Source organism: Pelophylax lessonae, assembly GCF_965119305.1.
Source record: "Pelophylax lessonae genome assembly, chromosome: 10".
Taxonomy (NCBI): domain Eukaryota; kingdom Metazoa; phylum Chordata; class Amphibia; order Anura; family Ranidae; genus Pelophylax; species Pelophylax lessonae.
Window position 1 is genome coordinate 218,836,449 of NC_138777.1, and position 20,414 is coordinate 218,856,862.

A 20,414-nucleotide genomic window follows, 5' to 3' on the forward strand; every position below is an offset into this window, starting at 1 on the left:
GCAAAAATGTAGAATAAGGGAATAATAACCGCGCTAAAGGAACAGATAAATTAGAACAGCAGCAACTTCAAGTGTGACCACACCCTAATAAATATTATACATATAAGTCGCGCTAAATATTAGATGGAGATGTGAAGTCCATAAAAGTCCAAAACAATATTATTGATAAATTCCAGGACCAAACTCCCTTAAGGGTATGTGCTTACCAGATGAAGGTAAGGAAAAGGCAGTCTCGCTGCGTGGAAACTTGTCACCTTGACAGTAGATCCAAGCTTCTATGATCGATCAACTCAGTGGACATGGGATCATGAAAAGCAAAAAAAAGTACCGCAATAGCGTAAAACCCAACAAACAAATTGTGACTATCACCAAAGGTGTGGGTAAATGAAAATTGTGATGTGATATGACCTCCACCACAATAAATGAAATAAATAAATCATGCAAAAATATAGGGAACTTAGGGTGAATAACCCCTACCAGAGAGGTTAAGGGTTGATGCCTTGAGTGATTAATGTGTATCGGTTGGAGTAGCCTCTTACCAAACAAAAAAAAATAATGACACAGTGAAGAAAACGTTGAAAAAAAGGTAATCGTGCATATATATGGACCTTTCATATTTAATATATCAAATATCCACTAGATGGCGTTGCAGCCAGCCCTCTCTATGGGATTGACATTATTGTTTATTATATATGTATTGCACCAATGTATTGTTTGCACGGGTTGACAACCCTTTGGGTGTTATTTGTGCTGCGTAGAACAGCTTAGTTTAAATTGTTTGCCCGATGGTGGATGTATGATCGTAATAGTTCTGATTACCTCTTCAATGATGGCGGAACGGTCTTCACCCACTTCCGGGCATCCAGTCCTCTCTTCTTATAAATAGATGGCGTCAGTACGCCGTCCGCACCTTTGATAACGTCATCTGTGACGAAACGTCGTCAGGGCAACGGCGTACTGACGTCATCTGACTGCGACCCACGAGTGCGGACGAGCGGAGCCGTCTGGCCGGCGGCAACCTCCATTGCTCACCCATTCCTGGTCTTTGTAAGTTTTTTTGCTTTTATGGAATAAAATGCTTTTATGGTTTTACGCTATGGGAGCCCTTTCTTTCTTCTTATGGTGGTGATATCCTATATTGCTGAAACTTCTGAGACCCAGTTACCTACACCTCTGGTCGGATCCCCTGGTTATTCGTATATACACAGGCTTGGATTCAATTTGGGGTCGGTCTTTGGCCACTTGATTTACCCTACAGGCTTGATACAACTTCATATGTGGTAAGAGGCAACTCTCACAGGTGTGAAATTGCTGGCTCCTGAGTGGTACACTGGATTTGTTTAGTGCACTTTGGCTAATCTATATCTATCCAGGGTAAGAGGCGAATTCAGCTGGTGGTGGTTCAGCACGATTACCTTTTTTTCAACGTTTTCTTCACTGTGTCATTATTTTTTTTTTGTTTGGTAAGAGGCTACTCCAACCGATACACATTAATCACTCAAGGCATCAACCCTTAACCTCTCTGGTAGGGGTTATTCACCCTAAGTTCCCTATATTTTTGCATGATTTATTTATTTCATTTATTGTGGTGGAGGTCATATCACATCACAATTTTCATTTACCCACACCTTTGGTGATAGTCACAATTTGTTTGTTGGGTTTTACGCTATTGCGGTACTTTTTTTTGCTTTTCATGATCCCATGTCCACTGAGTTGATCGATCATAGAAGCTTGGATCTACTGTCAAGGTGACAAGTTTCCACGCAGCGAGACTGCCTTTTCCTTACCTTCATCTGGTAAGCACATACCCTTAAGGGAGTTTGGTCCTGGAATTTATCAATAATATTGTTTTGGACTTTTATGGACTTCACATCTCCATCTAATATTTAGCGCGACTTATATGTATAATATTTATTAGGGTGTGGTCACACTTGAAGTTGCTGCTGTTCTAATTTATCTGTTCCTTTAGCGCGGTTATTATTCCCTTATTCTACATTTTTGCTTTTGACCTTTAACTGCTGCTTTTGGATATATCCATACAAAATGGATATCTTTGAATATAGAGCCTCTAGGTCACTTAATACTGACGGGGTTTTTGAGGTACTTTCCACAGAGGAAACCGATGTAAGTGGACTCTTTATGAGGCTGAAAAACTTACTTGTATCAGAGATCCATACTCAATGGGACATAGCCTTTTTGGACACCTATATCAAAAAGACTATGGTCCCTAGAAGCCTCAGGTGGGAGGTTTGTCCTCAGCTCGGTGAAGTTGAGTTAGAGGATTGGTATAAATATTTCAATGAAGCAGGGGTGAACTTCTTGCGTTTCCTGTCAGGTAGGAAGAGTGCTAAACTTTCCAGACTCGATGACGAAATAAAAATAGTCAAAGAGAAATTGGCACCCTATAAGGAAAGTGAAGAATATAAATCTTCCTCAGCTGATCTATTAAAAAATCTTGAAAAGGAGGAGAGAGATCAGAAAATCAAGAAACGCAAGAAGTTCAATAGGGTTCTCCAAGATTACCATTCTAGTGGCGTTTTTGAATGGCAGAAACGGCTAATGGCTGAATTAAATTCAGAAGAAGAGGGCATGGAGATCTCTACCGCTCAAATCAATAGAGCTGCCCCAGTTCCCCCACTAACAGTGGACATCAATAAAAAGCCACAAAAAAAGGGTGCACATCAGAAAAATAGACGCCCTTCATTCAAATCACCCCATAGGGGACCTAACCCCAAAAAAGGTAAACAACCACAGAATCAACCCAAATCTAATGGTACATATAACAACCAGGGTTATAAAACCAATTGGCAACAAGGGGAGAGGGATCAACCTAACACTCCGAATTATCATCAAAGGGAATACACCCATTCATCTGGTTATCCCAACACTCCGCAATGGAGAAAGGGGCCCTATAATTATCCTGAACCATCCTATCACTATAGGGATCAGGGTCCTGACTATGGCCACCAACGCCACTCATATGGGAGATATGATCAGAGCCCCCCTAGACCTGATAGACGTTGGTATGATCCGCCCACAGGGCCTTTTAGGGGCTCTTTGAGGGAGCCTTATTGGCAGGGTAGGCCTGATAATAGACATGATAACTATCAATATAACGTCCCAGTGGAAAATAGATTTTACCCTTTAAGGGACAATGAGGGCCCTAACAACACCTTACCTCCCCCCAACCAAAGTGCTTCTCAGCCCCTTAGGGAGATAACGTCAGATAATACATCATCCCAGATACCCACCAATCAGAGCTATCCAGGGTGGGGTTTTCCCAGGGCCACACAGGGAACCAAGCGCCCCGCCGAGCCACAAGAGGAAACCGAGGAGGCAGGCGCATCAAACTTAAAAAAAGTAAAAACATAGCTGGGGCTGGTATATTTAATCTGAGTAAGGTAGTACTATCTGAACCCGAGAAACTTTTATTGGATAAAGGCTTGAAATATGCTCCTCCGAAACGTCTGGATAAGTTCCAGACGTACATGGATATCCATAAATTTGTAAGAAAACTCAATATAAAAAGATACATATTGAGTAACCCTATTAAGGAAAATCGCTTAGTTAGCTCTGAGATTCAACACTCAGGGCTTTCTAATGCCTCATTATTTAACCCGCCTGGTTCTTTAGCTCCATCACTAAAGGTATTTAGGGATGTGTTACTTAGAGATCTGGATAGGGTCAAACCACATAAAACCTCCTTGTCCGCCGACCTACAAAAGGGATTAGATTCCCTTTGTGACAATAAAGACCTGGTCATTAGGCCAGCGGATAAGGGGGGTGGGATCGCTGTACTTGACCGTAGCGATTATAACCGGGAGATGCATCGGATTTTAGGTGACAACTTAACCTATGTCCCTCTATCTAGGGATCCCAAAGTTTCCTATAAAAAGATTCTTGAGGGTATTGTAGAAAGAGGATTCAATCAAAATATAATCAATAAAAAAGAAAAGGCATTTTTGATCCCCAAATGCCCCCGCACTCCGGTTATTTACTATCTACCGAAGCTGCATAAGAGTCTGACTTCCCCCCCGGGTCGTCCCATTGTCAGTGGCATCGACTCTGTGACGTCCCGGGTGGGGAAGTACATTGACTCTTATCTGCAGCCACTGGTGCAAAATACACCATCTTATATTAAAGACACGAGACATGTCATTGGTCTTTTGACCAACGTGACCCCCACTGATAATCTTTGGATGGTCACAGCTGATGTCTCTTCCCTATACACAATCATTCCACATAGTGTTGGGCTAAATGCGGTTAACATGTTTCTCAATAGGAATTCTGATTTGCCGGCTATCCAGATATCATTTATTATGGAGTTATTGGAGTTTGCAACCCACCATAATTATTTTTGGTATAGCGGGCAATTCTATCGCCAGGTCACCGGTGTGGCCATGGGTGCCAAATATGCCCCATCCCTTGCAAATCTGTTTATGGCCCAGTGGGAGGAGGGCGTCATCTATGCCCATCGTAGACCGCAGATACTCCTTTGGGCTAGGTATATAGATGACGTGCTCCTCCTCTGGGATGGCCATTACAGTGACTTGATATCCTTTTTAGATCATTTAAACATCAATGATCGGGGTATACAGTTAAACTATGAATGCAGCCAGTCTACTATCAATTTTCTTGATCTTACTATTAACATCAAAGAAGGACAGTTCTGTACGTCCACATACTTTAAAGCAACCGATAGGAATTCATATATTCCTACCGATAGTTGCCATTATGCACCTTGGCTGAGGGCCATACCCAAAGGCCAATACCTCCGCATTAGGCGCAACTGTAGTGACTTTCATGATTTCCAAACTCAGGCCCGTGTCCTCACTAAGAGATTTCTTGATAAGGGATATGACGAGGGATTCCTTAGAGAGACCCTGACGGAGGTTAGTCGAATAGACAGAAGTCAACTACTGAGTGGGAATCCAAAAGTGGATCCTAAGGATTCATCATTCGGCCTGCCTTTTGTCACTTCTTTCTCTAGCCAGCATATGAGTATTAAGAACATTGTCAGCCGTCATTGGCACATTCTAGGGAATGACCCTGTCTTGGGCAGCACTTTGCCAGATAGACCACGTGTGGTGTTTAGAGGGGCTCCCACCTTGAGAGACAAGGTGGCACCTAACATTTTAGAACCACCAGCTCCTAAACCTACCTTTTTAAGCCAAATGACTGGATTCTATAAATGTAATAGATGTCGGGTTTGTTCCTTTAGCTCTAACAAGCGTAGAACAGTTAAAGAATTCACTTCTACCAGTACAGGTAGAGTTCATGCCATTAGACCATTTGTTTCCTGCATGAGCACTGGCATTGTATATTTACTCCAGTGCCCATGCGGGTTACAATACATAGGCCGAACTAAACGACCGCTACAAGTGAGACTCAATGAACACATATCCAATATCCTTAAGGGATTTCCTAAACACTCAGTGTCCAAACACTACGCTCTTGTTCATGGTAAAAATCCCGCTAATACTTTATTTTTAGGGATAGATAAATTCACACCACACTGGAGAGGTGAACCCCTAGTTAGAGGCATCTCTAAATTAGAGATGACCTGGATTCACCGAGTCAAAACTTATGTACCGTTTGGACTGAATGTGGATATAGAAGTGAATGCGTTCATAAATAATGCTTAGTTTGATCCGGTTATTCAGTCATATAAGCCCTTATTTCCATTGTTATTAATATATTTTCATCATCTGATGGAGATGTATGATATCACCTGTACATTTTGGATTAAGTTCACTTGACCAAATATTGTTTTTATTATAATTTTACAAATTTTAAATATGTATATCATTTAAATTTCATTTGAGATTGTAACAGGACAACACCAATATATAACTGGTATATGTGACATTTATTGATGTAGGGTGGGGCCAAAATTTTTTGAGTTGGTTTCGGTTCTTGACCCAATATACACAATGATTGAGAGCGGTTTGTCAGGATTAACTTTATTTCATATATCAGCAACCTTTGATTATATTCAATAGGTTAATATTGTTGTTGTCTTGATGGGGTCTATGTGAATAAGATCATATATATGGACCTTTCATATTTAATATATCAAATATCCACTAGATGGCGTTGCAGCCAGCCCTCTCTATGGGATTGACATTATTGTTTATTATATATGTATTGCACCAATGTATTGTTTGCACGGGTTGACAACCCTTTGGGTGTTATTTGTGCTGCGTAGAACAGCTTAGTTTAAATTGTTTGCCCGATGGTGGATGTATGATCGTAATAGTTCTGATTACCTCTTCAATGATGGCGGAACGGTCTTCACCCACTTCCGGGCATCCAGTCCTCTCTTCTTATAAATAGATGGCGTCAGTACGCCGTCCGCACCTTTGATAACGTCATCTGTGACGAAACGTCGTCAGGGCAACGGCGTACTGACGTCATCTGACTGCGACCCACGAGTGCGGACGAGCGGAGCCGTCCGGCCGGCGGCAACCTCCATTGCTCACCCATTCCTGGTCTTTGTAAGTTTTTTTGCTTTTATGGAATAAAATGCTTTTATGGTTTTACGCTATGGGAGCCCTTTCTTTCTTCTTATGGTGGTGATATCCTATATTGCTGAAACTTCTGAGACCCAGTTACCTACACCTCTGGTCGGATCCCCTGGTTATTCGTATATACACAGGCTTGGATTCAATTTGGGGTCGGTCTTTGGCCACTTGATTTACCCTACAGGCTTGATACAACTTCATATGTGGTAAGAGGCAACTCTCACAGGTGTGAAATTGCTGGCTCCTGAGTGGTACACTGGATTTGTTTAGTGCACTTTGGCTAATCTATATCTATCCAGGGTAAGAGGCGAATTCAGCTGGTGGTGGTTCAGCACGATTACCTTTTTTTCAACGTTTTCTTCACTGTGTCATTATTTTTTTTTTGTTTGGTAAGAGGCTACTCCAACCGATACACATTAATCACTCAAGGCATCAACCCTTAACCTCTCTGGTAGGGGTTATTCACCCTAAGTTCCCTATATTTTTGCATGATTTATTTATTTCATTTATTGTGGTGGAGGTCATATCACATCACAATTTTCATTTACCCACACCTTTGGTGATAGTCACAATTTGTTTGTTGGGTTTTACGCTATTGCGGTACTTTTTTTTGCTTTTCATGATCCCATGTCCACTGAGTTGATCGATCATAGAAGCTTGGATCTACTGTCAAGGTGACAAGTTTCCACGCAGCGAGACTGCCTTTTCCTTACCTTCATCTGGTAAGCACATACCCTTAAGGGAGTTTGGTCCTGGAATTTATCAATAATATTGTTTTGGACTTTTATGGACTTCACATCTCCATCTAATATTTAGCGCGACTTATATGTATAATATTTATTAGGGTGTGGTCACACTTGAAGTTGCTGCTGTTCTAATTTATCTGTTCCTTTAGCGCGGTTATTATTCCCTTATTCTACAAGCGTGCAAAGTGCAAGTAATTCACCTAATTAAATGGCGTGCATTGGGGGGGCGGACCAGAACTTTAACCACTTTAGGACCGGAGGATTTTCTTGCTTTATGTCCAGGCCACTTTTTGCAACTTGGCACTGTGCGACTTTAACTGACAATTGCGCGGTCGTGCAACGCTGTACCCAAACAAAATTGACGTCCTTTTTTTCCCACAAACAGAGCTTCCTTTTGGTGGTATTTGATCATCTCTGCGCTTTTCATTTTTTGCGATATTAATAAAAAAATAGCGACAATTTTGAAAAAATAACAATATTTTTCACATTTTTTATATGAAATTCCCACCAAAAAAATAAAAAAATCTAAATTTTTTAACATTTTAGGCCAATTTGTTTTCTGCTACATATGTTTGGTAAAAAAAATCGCAATAAGCGTATTTTGATTGGTTTGCGCAAAAGTTATCGCAGCTACTAACTACGCAAAAGATTTCTGTCATTTTTATTGGTTTTTTTTAACGAGTAATGGCGGCAATCTGCGATTTTTTTTTTGTGGGACTGCAACATTGCGGCGGACAGATCGGACCCTTGACTGACATTTTTGACACTTTTGGGGGGACCAGTGACATTACTACAGTAATCAGTGCTATAAATATGCACTGTTACTGTAAAAATGACACTGGCAGAGAAGGGGTTAACTTTATTGGTGATCAAGGGGTTAAATGTTTGCCTGACGTGTGTGACAAAGGCACAGATCACAGGTTCAGCTATGCTGAATCCTGTAATCTGTGACTGTCTGCCACATAGGAGATCCGCCCACTTTGTTTACACAAGTGGGCAGATTTCCTCACTCGATCCCCGACGATCGGGGAAGAGCGGCGGTGATCACCGCCTCTCCTCCCCTGGCCCGACTCCCGCTGTGTCTGAATACAGTGGGAGCGAGCCTCCGGCGGCGTGCGCACCGCCCACAAGGGGAGGAGCCCAGCGACTTAGGTATAAGTCGCTGGACAGAATCGAGCCACTTTGCCGCAATACACTCCATGTGAGCGGTCGACAAGTGGTTAATAAAAAAATTTAAAAAAAGTTAACAAAGAAAAAAAAAAAAAAGGATAAAGCCAGATTTGTCCAGCAGTGGGTAGGAGGGGCGAATGAAGGCAACGTGTAATGGAGGGTGAAGATCTGCTTTACCAGTGACTAGTAGGAATGCGGCAAAAATGGATAATATGAAGTCTAGATTTCATTTTTTTCAGTATCTTGTATCATAAAAAGCCAGCACATTTAGGGGGGTTTAAAGGGTCACCCTTTGTTAAAGCAACATCCCCCTTGCAAATGACGCAGGCTAACCAAAGCCACGGAATCTAAGAACCATTCACCATTCACCAGAGTTCCTAATGGTGGAGATCGTCCCTTCAAGGGGTAATAAGGGCAGGAAGACTATGGTGAGGAGACAGTACACTAAACATTAAGCACCTGGGTTTCAGTTCCAGGCAGAAGTTGTGGGGCGGTGACAGTCAAGAAAGTGTTCAGGTCTAGGAAAAGGTTGTAGGCAAGCAGAACGTGAGAGAGTGTCCAGGTTCAAATTAAGGTCTTGCATAGGTGGCAGGCAATAGAGTAGTCAGGTCAATGTAGGCAGGGGAGGACTGGGCCAGGGGGCAGGGGGGCAATTGCCCCCTGGGCCACTCTGATGCCTTGTAAAAAGGCTGCACCGCTTCTGCCACAGACATGCCTAAGGTATTCCTGGTGAAGAGAAGTAAAAAGTCCCCACTGCTGACCAACTGAGTGAGGGATGAAGACAAGGACACAGCGCAGGCCTCCCTCTCCAGCATGGATAGTGTAGACTGTGTCTGAGCAGGGGTCGGTTCCATGCCCCACTTGAGACTCTCCTCCCCTGGCCAGCCCCAACAGAGCTGTCCCAGCTCCCCCAACCGCCCCCTGCTGGCCAGGTCATGAACCCAGATTCAGCCTGTGGTTGATTAGAGAGTACCTGGAGCAGGGCTTCAGCCTGTAATGGGGGTCAAGAGGAGGACAGGAACAGGGAGAGTGGGAGGGGGGCCGAGTCGCTGCACCATGGGCCTCTGGTTTGTACTTGCCCCCTGGGCTGAAAGTTGTCAGTCTGCCCCTGAATGTAGGTCAGAAACCAAACAAGCAATCAGAAGTATCACAAAGCTCTTTAGCACAAAGAAGGGTAGCTGGCAAGAAGTTGGCAACAGCCATTTTCAAGGCTGATGCTTAAATACCCCTGTGGGTCAGGGGGTAAGCCCAGCATCATTTCACAGAGCACTGGAAGTGATAGCAAGAATTCTGTGAGAACCAGTGCTTTAAGTGGGCCTCTCAGTACAGCCACTTCCAAATATGGCTCTTGAGCATACCGCCACCTCTCTGTGCGCCTTAGCGTACCAGTACGCTCATTTTGGACATCTGCGCCCTCAATTGCCCTCCCCCCAAGAATATGTTCCACTCCAGAGCCAGACCAGTCACCACCAGTGAGTCCCCCTGCTCTGGAGTCCCAGCCCAGGCCAAGGGGGGTGCTCTGTGGGGTCCCTGATGTGGGGGGGGGGGAATTTATAGGCTATAATAGAGTACCGGCACCTCTTTTGGGCCACTTAAAGCACTGGTGAGAACCATTGGAAGTACTGTAAGAGAGCTGTGAAAATCTCAGGTCTGCATTAATAGCTAAAACAGCTACCACGTACTGTATATGTGTTTAGCTGCTTGCCTGGAGTTTATCTTTAAAAATGTGTTTACCCACCGAACGCCTCCTTTAGGCCCATTTCACACTTGTACAACCTGAGTAACTTTGATGCGACTTTGACGTGACTTGAAGCAATGCCTGTGGAATCTTGAGGTCTTTGAACCTCAAGTCGCATCAAAGGAGGACCAAAGTATTGCAGGGACTTCTTTGAAGTCGCTGCAACTTGAAGTCGCACAGATATGAATGGTACTCATTGGAAATTATGGGGAACGACGTGTCACGCTACTTCGCAGTCCCAAGCCGCAGGACAAGTGTGAAAGGGGCCTTAAGGTAATATTAAAGGTTTGTTTAAAAAAAAAAAAACCAAACATGTCATACTTACCTGCTCGTGTAATGGTTTTGCACAGAGCAGCCCCGATCCTCCTCTTCTCAGGTCCACTGCCGGTGCTCCTGGCTCCTCCCTCTTGACCAGTGCCCCCAATAGCAAGCCGCTTGCTATGGGGGCACTAATGGGTGCTCGCTCCCGAGCTCCGCTCCATCCGTCCATAAGACACATAAAGCCACGGCTCTGTCCTACCCGTTTCTCTCTCCTCATTGTCTCACTGGCTGTGATTGACAGCCATTGGCTCCCACTGCTGTATCTCAGCCAATGAGGAGAGAGAGACCCGGGATAGCCGAGGCTTCTGTGCACATCGCTGGATTGAGAGAGGGCTCAGTTGAGTATTAGGGGGGGGGGGCTGTAGGTGGGTTTTTTTTTACCCTCATGCATAGAATGGCAAAAAACCTTCTGCCTTTACAACCACTTTAAAAGCCCCAAAATAAGCCACGTACTTCTACTCCGCTCCGCAGCTATTTTATTTATATGGCCTCTCCTTTCAACTCGTTAATCTCTGCAATTGCTCTCCAATGAACTTTGCAATAATGAGATATTATTATTAGAAATTTACCGCATGTTTTCGGAAAACACCGCCGCCATGTTTCGAACACGAGAATTATTTGCGTCTAGTTGATTGTAATTATTCTCAGTACAATTTTTGTCAAAATCTTTTAGCGAGCACTTGATAAAATGCTTCCCTGTGTCTGCCCCAATTAAGATGCGTGAACAAAATGGTTAGCTTGATTACTTGTCAGAATATATTCGACGACAGGCACGCTGATCCTTCTAAGGTTGTCCACTCGAGTGTAGACGTTACATCAGCCAGACGTTTGGCTTGTTGGTGGATGGCAGAGCTGAGCCAGATGTCTGGGGTAGAGAGTGCCAGATCGCTCTGACGGGGGGGTCGGGAAAAGTAAAGGGGGTCATGCTAAGACCGCACGGTTCATTGTCATCATGTGCAAGATTTTGGCACTGATAGAAGAGATGCACTGTAATTATACAAAAACACCCAAACTCATAGCTCCCAACTGTCCCTGATTCCGAGGGACAGTCCCTGATTTGGAACAAAGTCCCTCTGTCCCTCTTTCCTCCTCATTTATCCCTCATTTTGGTCTGATCTATATAGTTGTATATAAAATCCACTTTTTATCTTTCAAAAAGTGTTTCCCAGTGCTAAACCTTTCATCCAATTTCTAAATTGCTGCATTTGTACATTTCAAAAGCCAATATAAAGGAATAATAGTGGTAAAAAAAAAAAAGCACTTGTGGGTTAAATTAATAATTTTTTTGTATAGTTCTCCTTTAAGGGGGCGTGGCAGGGGGTGTATCCTATGCCTACGTACTTATGCTAATAGGTGTCTTGGAAAGGCACACACCTGTCTATATAAGGTCCCATAGTTAACAGTGCTTGTCAGAACACAAACCAAGCCATGAAGTCAAAGGAATTGCCTGTAGACCTCCAAGACAAGATTGTATCGAGGCATAGATCTGGGGAAGGGTACAGAAAAATGTATGCAGCATCGAAGGTCGCAATGAGCACAGTGGTCTCCATCATCCATAAATAGACAAAGTTTGGAACCACCTTCCTAGAGTGGGCCATCCAGCCAAACTGAGCGGGGGAGAAGGGCCTTAGTCATAGAGGTGACCAATAACCCAATGGTCACTCTGACAGAGCGCCAGCGTTTTTCTGTGGAGACAGGAGAACCTTCCAGAAGAACAACCATCTCTGCAGCACTCCACCAATCAGGCCTGTATGGTAGAGTGCTTAGATGGAAGCCACTCCTCAGTAAAAGGCACATGACAGCCCACCTGGAGTTTCCCAAAAGGCATCTGAAGGACTCACAGACCATGAGAAACAAAATTCTCTGGTCTGATGAAACAAAGATTGAACTCTTTGGCCTGAATGGCAAGCGTCATGTCTGGAGGAAACCAGGCACCACTCACCACCTGGCCAATACATCCCTACAGTGAAGCATGGTGGTGGCAGAATCATGCTGTGGGGATGTTTTGCAGCAGCAGGAACTGGGAGACTAGTCAGGATGGAGGGAAAGATGAATGCAGCAATGTACAGAGACATCCTGTTCCAGGGAGCTCTGGAGCTCAGACTGGGGCAAAGGTTCATCTTCCAACAGGACAATGACCCTAAGCACACAGCCAACATAACTAAAGGAGTGGCTATGGGACGACTCTGTAAATGTCCTTGTGTGGCCCAGCCAGAGCCCAGAGTTGAGCCCAATTGAACATCTCTGGAAAGATCTGAAAATGGCTGTGCACCAATGCTCCCCATCCAACCTGATGGAGCTTGAGAGGTCCTGCATGGACCCAGAATTGGAGAAACTGCCCAAGAATAGGTGTGCCAAGCTTGTAGCATCAAAAAAAGACTTGAGGCTCTAATTGGTGCCAAAGGGGTTTCAACAAAGTATTGAGCTAAGGCTGTGAATACTCATGCAGATGGGATTTTTTTCCTTTCCTATTTTTAATAAATTTGCAAAGATTTTAAACAAACTTCTTTCATGTTATCATTATGGGATATTGTTTGTAGAATTTTGAGGAAAATATTGAATTTAATCCATTTTGGAATGAGGCTGTAACATATGTGGAAAAAGTGAAGAGCTGTGAATACTTTTCGGATGCACGGCATATATACTGGAATTTTTATGTATCTATTTTTTTTATACTACTAATGGCAGTGATCAGTGACTCATAATAGGACTGCATTGGGTGTAGTGACCTTGGTGCAAAATAATTTCATAGTGAGCTCCCCCACCGTGGGTATTTCTGGCACCCCTAGAATTCCACTCCAGGGGCACATACACCCCAGGATTCTCGCAGCCTGCCCAGACCAGAGCAGCACTACCTCTACCAGAAAGGCATTAGAACTTACAGTGAGTCTTGCCTTCAACCAGGCCATACCAGGGAATACCAGGCCACATTCAACCTGAGACGAAAAGGTCTTCCCACTATTCCTACCTTATTACATCAGGCGAATACTAGACTGCACCTCCCCTGAATGATAAATGATGCTGGATGTCACCCAGCCAATAAATGAGGTGGGCTCTGTGTAACTTTCAGTTCAGTTTAAAAGCTTAAAACGGTTCTAAAGTCTAAATATTTTTTTTTTATCTTAACCACTTTACGACTGCTCACAGTAATATTACTGCGGCAGAGTGGCTCCTTATCGTCTGACGACGTAGTACTACGTCGTCAGACACTCCCCCTTCTAGGCGGCGCTTGCGCGCCGCCGGAGGCTCGCTCCCGCTGTTTTCATTCACAGCGGGAGTCGGGCCAGGGGAGGAGCAGCGGCGATCGCCGCTGCTCTTACCCGATCGTCGGGGATCGAGTCTGGAGATCCGCCCGCTGTGTGTAAACAGAGCAGGCGGATCTCCATAGTGACAGGGAGTGACAGATCGGAGTGTTCAGCATAGCTGGACATCCGATCTGTCCATGACTCACTCAGTCACCTCCCCCCCTACACGTCAGTAAGCACCAGGCATACATTAACCCCTCCCTCTCCAATAAAATTAACCCCTTCCCTGCCAGTGTCATTTTTACAGTAACAGTGCATATATATAGCACTGATTACTGCAGTAATGTCACTGGTACCCCCAAAAGTGTCAAAAATGTCAGTCAAGGGTCCGATCTGTCCGCCGCAATGTCGCAGTCCCTGCAAAAAAAATCGCAGATCGCCGCCATTACGCGTTAAAAAAAAAAAACACCAAAAATGACAGAAATCTTTCCCTTAGTTAGTAAACGCAATAACTTTTGCGCAAACCAATCAAAATACGCTTATTGCGATTTTTTTTACCAAACATAGGTAGCAGAAAACAAATTGGCCAAAAATTTTTTAAAAAATTGGTTTTTACATCTTTTTTGGGGGGAATTTCATATAAAAAAAATGTTAAAAATATTGTTATTTTTTCAAAATAAACGCTATTTTTTTGTTTATAGCGCAAAAAGTAAAAATCGCACAGGTGATCAAATACCACCAAAAGAAAGCTCTGTTTGTGGGAAAAAAAGGACGTAAATTTAGTTTGGGTACGGCATCGCACGTCCGCGCAATTGTCAGTTGAAGTCGCACAGCGCCGAATCGCAAAAAGTGGCCTGGACGGAAGACAGCAAAATCCTCCGGTGGTAAAGTGGTTAAAGAGAAGCTCCAGTCTCCCCCCCCCCCCCCCCCAAAAAAAAAGTTAAAAGTTAGCAGCTACAAATACTGTAGCTGCTGCCTTTTAATATAAGGACACTTACCTGTCCAGGGATCCAGCCATGTCGGCACCCGAGCCGATTCTTCAATCTGCTTTGAGTGCAGTCACCAGCATCTTAGGTAATGGAAACTGGCAGTGAAGCCTTCACAGCCGGTTCCCTATTGCGCATGCACTAGTCCTGTTGCGCTTTGTGAATGGTCCCAAAGTCTTCTGGGACCTGTGTCTGTCTCAGAAGGCTATGGAGGGAAGGAGGAGGGGACTGAAGATCCTCGTAGATCTGACCCAGAAATGGGAGTGGGTACCTGTCAAAACCAGGTACCCGCACCCCCGAAAAGGTGCCAAATGTGGCAGTGGAGGGTGAAAACAAGCAGAGCTTCCCCTTTTGGGTGGAGCTCTGTTTTAATGTATTTCTTGCATTAAGATAAATATGTTTAGGCATCAGCAACCCCCTCACCCCCCCCCTTTACTTACCTGAGCCCTCAATCAATCCAGCACTGTGCATGTCTGCAGCTCTTTTCTCCTCTCACTTCTGGGTCTTGCTGGCTTTGCTGGGGCACTCCCTCTTCTGTCAATCAAAGCCAGTGATGGGGAGCAGGGGGGGGATGGGGGGCAAGTCACGCTGTCTGTGTCAATGGAATCAGCAGCGGGTTCGGGAGCGAGCATGCACGAGTGCCCTCATGGCAAGAGCCGCTTCCCATGGGGGAACTGGACAGAGAGTAGGAGCCAGGAGCGCCAATGGGGGACTTAATAAGAGGAGGTTTGTGGGCGCTCTCTGCACAGAGCAGGTAAGTATAGACATTTTTATTTTTTTTATTTTTACATTTTTAATTTTACAATCACTTTAACACTTAAAGCGGATCTTCAATGCATCTGAGCACCACAAACCAAAAACGCTATTTAAATCATTTTTAATATTCAAAGGTAACTCCCCCCCATCCATAAATGTCTCCATACTTTATTTTGGTAAGAAATCTCTTTGAAAAACTACCCCTAGGATTTCTGGCCGTGGCCATCTTAACCACTTAACCACTTAAGCCCCGGAAGATTTTACCCCCTTCCTGACCAGGGGGTATTTTGCGATTTGGCACTGCGTGACTTTAACGTGCGACGCTGTATCTAAACGAATTTGACGTCCTTTTTTTCCCACAAACAGAGCTTTCTTTTGGTGGTATTTGATCACCTGTGCGATTTTTTTTGATCACGCGCTATAAACAAAAAAAGAGCGTAAATTTTGCAAAAATAGCAATATTTTTCACATTTTTTTATATGAATTTCCCCCCAAAAAAAATGTAAAAATCAAAATTTTTTAACATTTTCGGCCAATTTGTTTTATGCTACATATGTTTGGTAAAAAAAATCGCAAAAAGCGTATTTTGATTGGTTTGCGCAAAAGTTATCGCGTTTACTAACAAAGGGAAAGATTTTTGTCATTTTTGTTGTTTTTTTTTAACGCGTAATGGCGGCGATCTGCGATTTTTTTTGCGGTACTGCGACATTGCGGCGGACAGATCGGACCCTTGACTGACATTTTTGCCACTTTTGGGGTTACCAGTGACATTTCTACAGTAATCAGTGCGATACATATGCACTGTTACTGTAAAAATACACTGGCAGTGAAGGGGTTAACTTTTTTTTGAAAGGGAGGGGCTATGTGTGTCCCTAGGGGCGTTCCTTCTACTGTGATTGGCTGTAGCTTCAGATGTATGAAGAGTGATCAACGGTTCTACATAGTAGAACCGTATGATCATCCTTCATACACAGGGGAGAATGACAGGCAGCTTGTTTACACAAGCCGCCTGACTTTCTCCCTCTCCCCCACCGATCACAGAGTGACCGGCGGACATCGGGTCCGCCGGTCACACGCGCGGGGGGGTCCGTGACCACGCGGGAGCAGGAGCGCGCCTCCGGCGGCGCGCGTTCGCTCCCTAGACCCTCACAAGCTAGTGACGTAGCCCTACGTCACTTTGCCTGTGAGGGGCTGACCGCCGACGTAGATAGTCGTGCGGCGGTCGGCAAGTGGTTAAGGAGCGGGCCTATTTCTGGCACTTGTTGTTTACAAGCTAAAAATCTGTTTTTTTTTTTGCTAGAAAACTACTTAGAACCCCCCAAACATTATATATTTTTTTTTAGCAGAGACCCTAGAGAATAAAATGTAGATTGTTGCAATATTTTTTACCACACCATATTTGCGCAGCGGTCTTCCAAACGCAATTTTTTTGGAAAAAATTAACTTATTTTTAATTAAAAAAAAAAAACAAAAACGGTAGAATTAGCCCAATTTTTTTCTATAACGTGAAAGATAACGCTGAGAAAATAGATACCCAACATGTCATGCTTCAAAATTGTGCATGCTTGTGGAATGGTGACAAACATTGGTACTTAAAAATCCCCATAGGTGACACTTTAAAAATTTCTATAGGTTACCAGCTTAGAGTTACAGCGGTGATACCTCACATGTGTGGTTTGAACACCGCTTACATATATGGGCGGGACTTGCGTATGCGTTCGCTTCTGCGTGTGAGCTAACGGGGACAGGGCGCTTTAATTTTTTTCCCTATTTATTTTGTTTATTATTTTTTATTTTTACACAGTTTTAAAAAAAAAAAAATGTTTGATCATTTGTATTCCTATTACAAGGAATGTAAACATCCCTGGGAATATAAATAAGCATGACAGGTCCTCTTTAGGCTCCGTTCACATGTGAGCGTATGGATCGCGGGCAGAACCGCCGCGGTTCCGCCCGCGATCCGGAGATTTATTGAAAATCGCGGGACGCCTAGCGTTGCCCGTTGATTTGCAATAGCCCCCCAAACTCCGAGCGATGTTGCCGCGATTTCCGCCTGCCGAATCGCGGCAACATCGCGCAAACAAAATCGCGGGACGCAATACGCACCAAAGAAGTACAAGAGCTTCTTTGGAGCGTATTGCGTCCCGCGATTTTGTTTGCGCGAGGTTGCCGCGATTCGGCAGGCGGAAATCGCGGCAACATCGCTCGGAGTTTGGGGGGCTATTGCAAATCAACGGGCAACGCTAGGCGTCCCGCGATTTGCAATAATCTCCGGATCGCGGGCGGAACCGCGGCGGTTCTGCCCGCGATCCAAACGCTGACATGTGAATGCAGCCTTATTGTGAGATCTGTGGTCAAAAAGACCTCACAACTACACTAAAAAAGAAAAAAAAAAATTGCTGAAAAAAAATTGGCTCTTTAAGCCGCTTGCTAGGAGACGTCGCTCCGGTCCTCCAACACCATAGAGACAAGTGGGGGCCATCTTGCCCTCACCCGACTTTTTGTCTGTGAGCAGAGAGGACCCAATCGTCTTCCCCGCTGCCGGCGGGTCTGGTAAGCGAGGAAAACCACGGGGACGCGGGGTGGGGGGGGGCACCTCTTCGGCCGCACCGTAAGGGTGATCCCATGGTGAATCAGCCGCTGGGATCACCCGCATCTGAAAGAGGACCGCCCGCCATTTAAAAAAATACAGGGCGGTCGGTAAGTGGTTAAGGGCAAAAGATTCATGTAGCATTTACATCCTGCCCTTAACTCAAGTATGCATGCTGGAGAGTGTGCTTAGCTGAGAAAACCCCTCCTCCTCTCCACCCCTTCTGAAGAATCCTGGGATGTATAAAATCATTTGCCTAGGCATGAAACCAGGAAGTAACTGAAGAAATGTAAAAAAAAAAAAAAAAAAATGTTAAAACAAGTAAATATAATACTCTTTCCTATCTATTTACTCATGCTAGCAGCATGAGGATTAAAAATAATCAATGTTGATTGGGAGAGTGAAGTTCCACTATAACCACTTAAGCCCCGGAAGATTTTACCCCCTTCCTGACCAGGGCCTATTTTGCGATTCGGCACTGCGTGATTTTAACGGACAATTGCGCGGTCGTGCGACACTGTACCCAAATGAAATTGACGTCCTTTTTTTCCCACAAACAGAGCTTTCTTTTGGTGGTATTTGATCACCTGTACGATTTTTACTTTTTGCGCTATAAACAAAAAAAGAGCGACAATTTGCAAAAATATCAATTTTTTTTATATGAAATTCCCCAAAAAAATTTAAAAATCAAAATTTTTTAACATTTTTGGCCAATTTGTTTTCTGCTACATATGTTTGGTAAACAAAAATCACAAAACGTGTACTTTGATTGGTTTGCGCAAAAGTTATTGAGTTTACTAACTAAGGGAAAGATTTCTGTCATTTTTGGTGTTTTTTTTTTTAACGAGTAATGGCGGCGATCTGCGGTTTTTTTTCGGGACTGCGACATTGCGGCGGACAGATCGGACCCTTGACTGACATTTCCGACACTTTTGGGGGTACCAGTGACATTACTACAGTAATCAGTGCTATACATATGCACTGTTACTGTAAAAATGACACTGGCAGGGAAGGGGTTAACTTTATTGGAGAGGCAGGGGTTAAATGTGTCCCTAGGGGCGTGTTTCTTACTGTAAAGGGGCGTGTCTTTTGATGTAAGCACAGAGACATACGATCCTAAATAGCAGGATCGTATGATCTCTGCAGTTACATCAGGGAGAATGAAAGACGGCTTTGTTTACATCAGCCGCCTGCCTTTCTCCCTCTGCAGCGGACGATCGCGAGTGACCGGCGGACATCCGAGCCGCCGGTCACTCGCGCTGGAGTGTCCGAGATCGAGCAGGGGCGGGAGCGCGCCTCCGGCGGCGCGCGCTCTCCCCCTATTGGCTCGCAGGCTAGTGACGTATATATACGTCACTTTGCCCAGGAGGGGCTGACTGCCGCTGTATATAGTCGGGCGGCGGTCGGCAAGCGGTTAACGTAAAAAAAAAAAACACACTTCCAATGGAAGATTTAATCATTCAAAATGGAAGCAAATAAGAGACGGTGATTGTGAAGGTTTCTATACAACTCAAAAGAAGGATAAAGTTTGAAAAACTCATTAAACAAAGATTAAGAGAGACTTTCCCATTCCTACTCCAGGTGAGTGTGATGGCCCGGTATCGGCCCCATGCTGGCACGATCGAAGTCCATTTATCAATAAGTACATTAGCTGCGTGGAGAGGATGTCCATTCCCTTCATCGCCTCTTGGATTAACGCTGGGAAAGCTGTTCTTGCTGAAAACACATTGTCAGCACTCTTCATATAAACCGCGTTCCTGGTGGAAAAATGCAACATCTATATCAAGGGGCGAGGGGGGGGGGGGGGGGGCAATAAATAATGGGGCTCTGGATGAAATTGTTAAAGAGCCCCCACTCCTCCAACACAATTGTGCATAATGCCAGAAATAAAAGTTTGAAAGAGAAGTATGGACACTTTTATACTTATGAATGCTGCATCTGTCCCCCGCCAGCTCTAACACTGAAAACTTAACGATCAAACTCCGCCGATCGCTCAGTTCTCACAGCTCCCTGAGCTAAGGTGACCAGATTTTTAAAATTAAATTCGGGGACATATTATTTATTTCTTTTTTTTGGCAAATGGCACAGGACTACATAATACACAGCACTGGGTACAGGACTACATAATACACAGAGTGCTGGGCACAGGACTACATAATACACAGAGTGCTGGGCACAGGACTACATAATACACAGCACTGGGCACAGGACTACATAATACACAGAGTGCTGGGCACAGGACTACATAATACACAGCACTGGGCACAGGACTACATAATACACAGAGTGCTGGGCACAGGACTACATAATACACAGAGTGTTGGGCACAGGACTACAT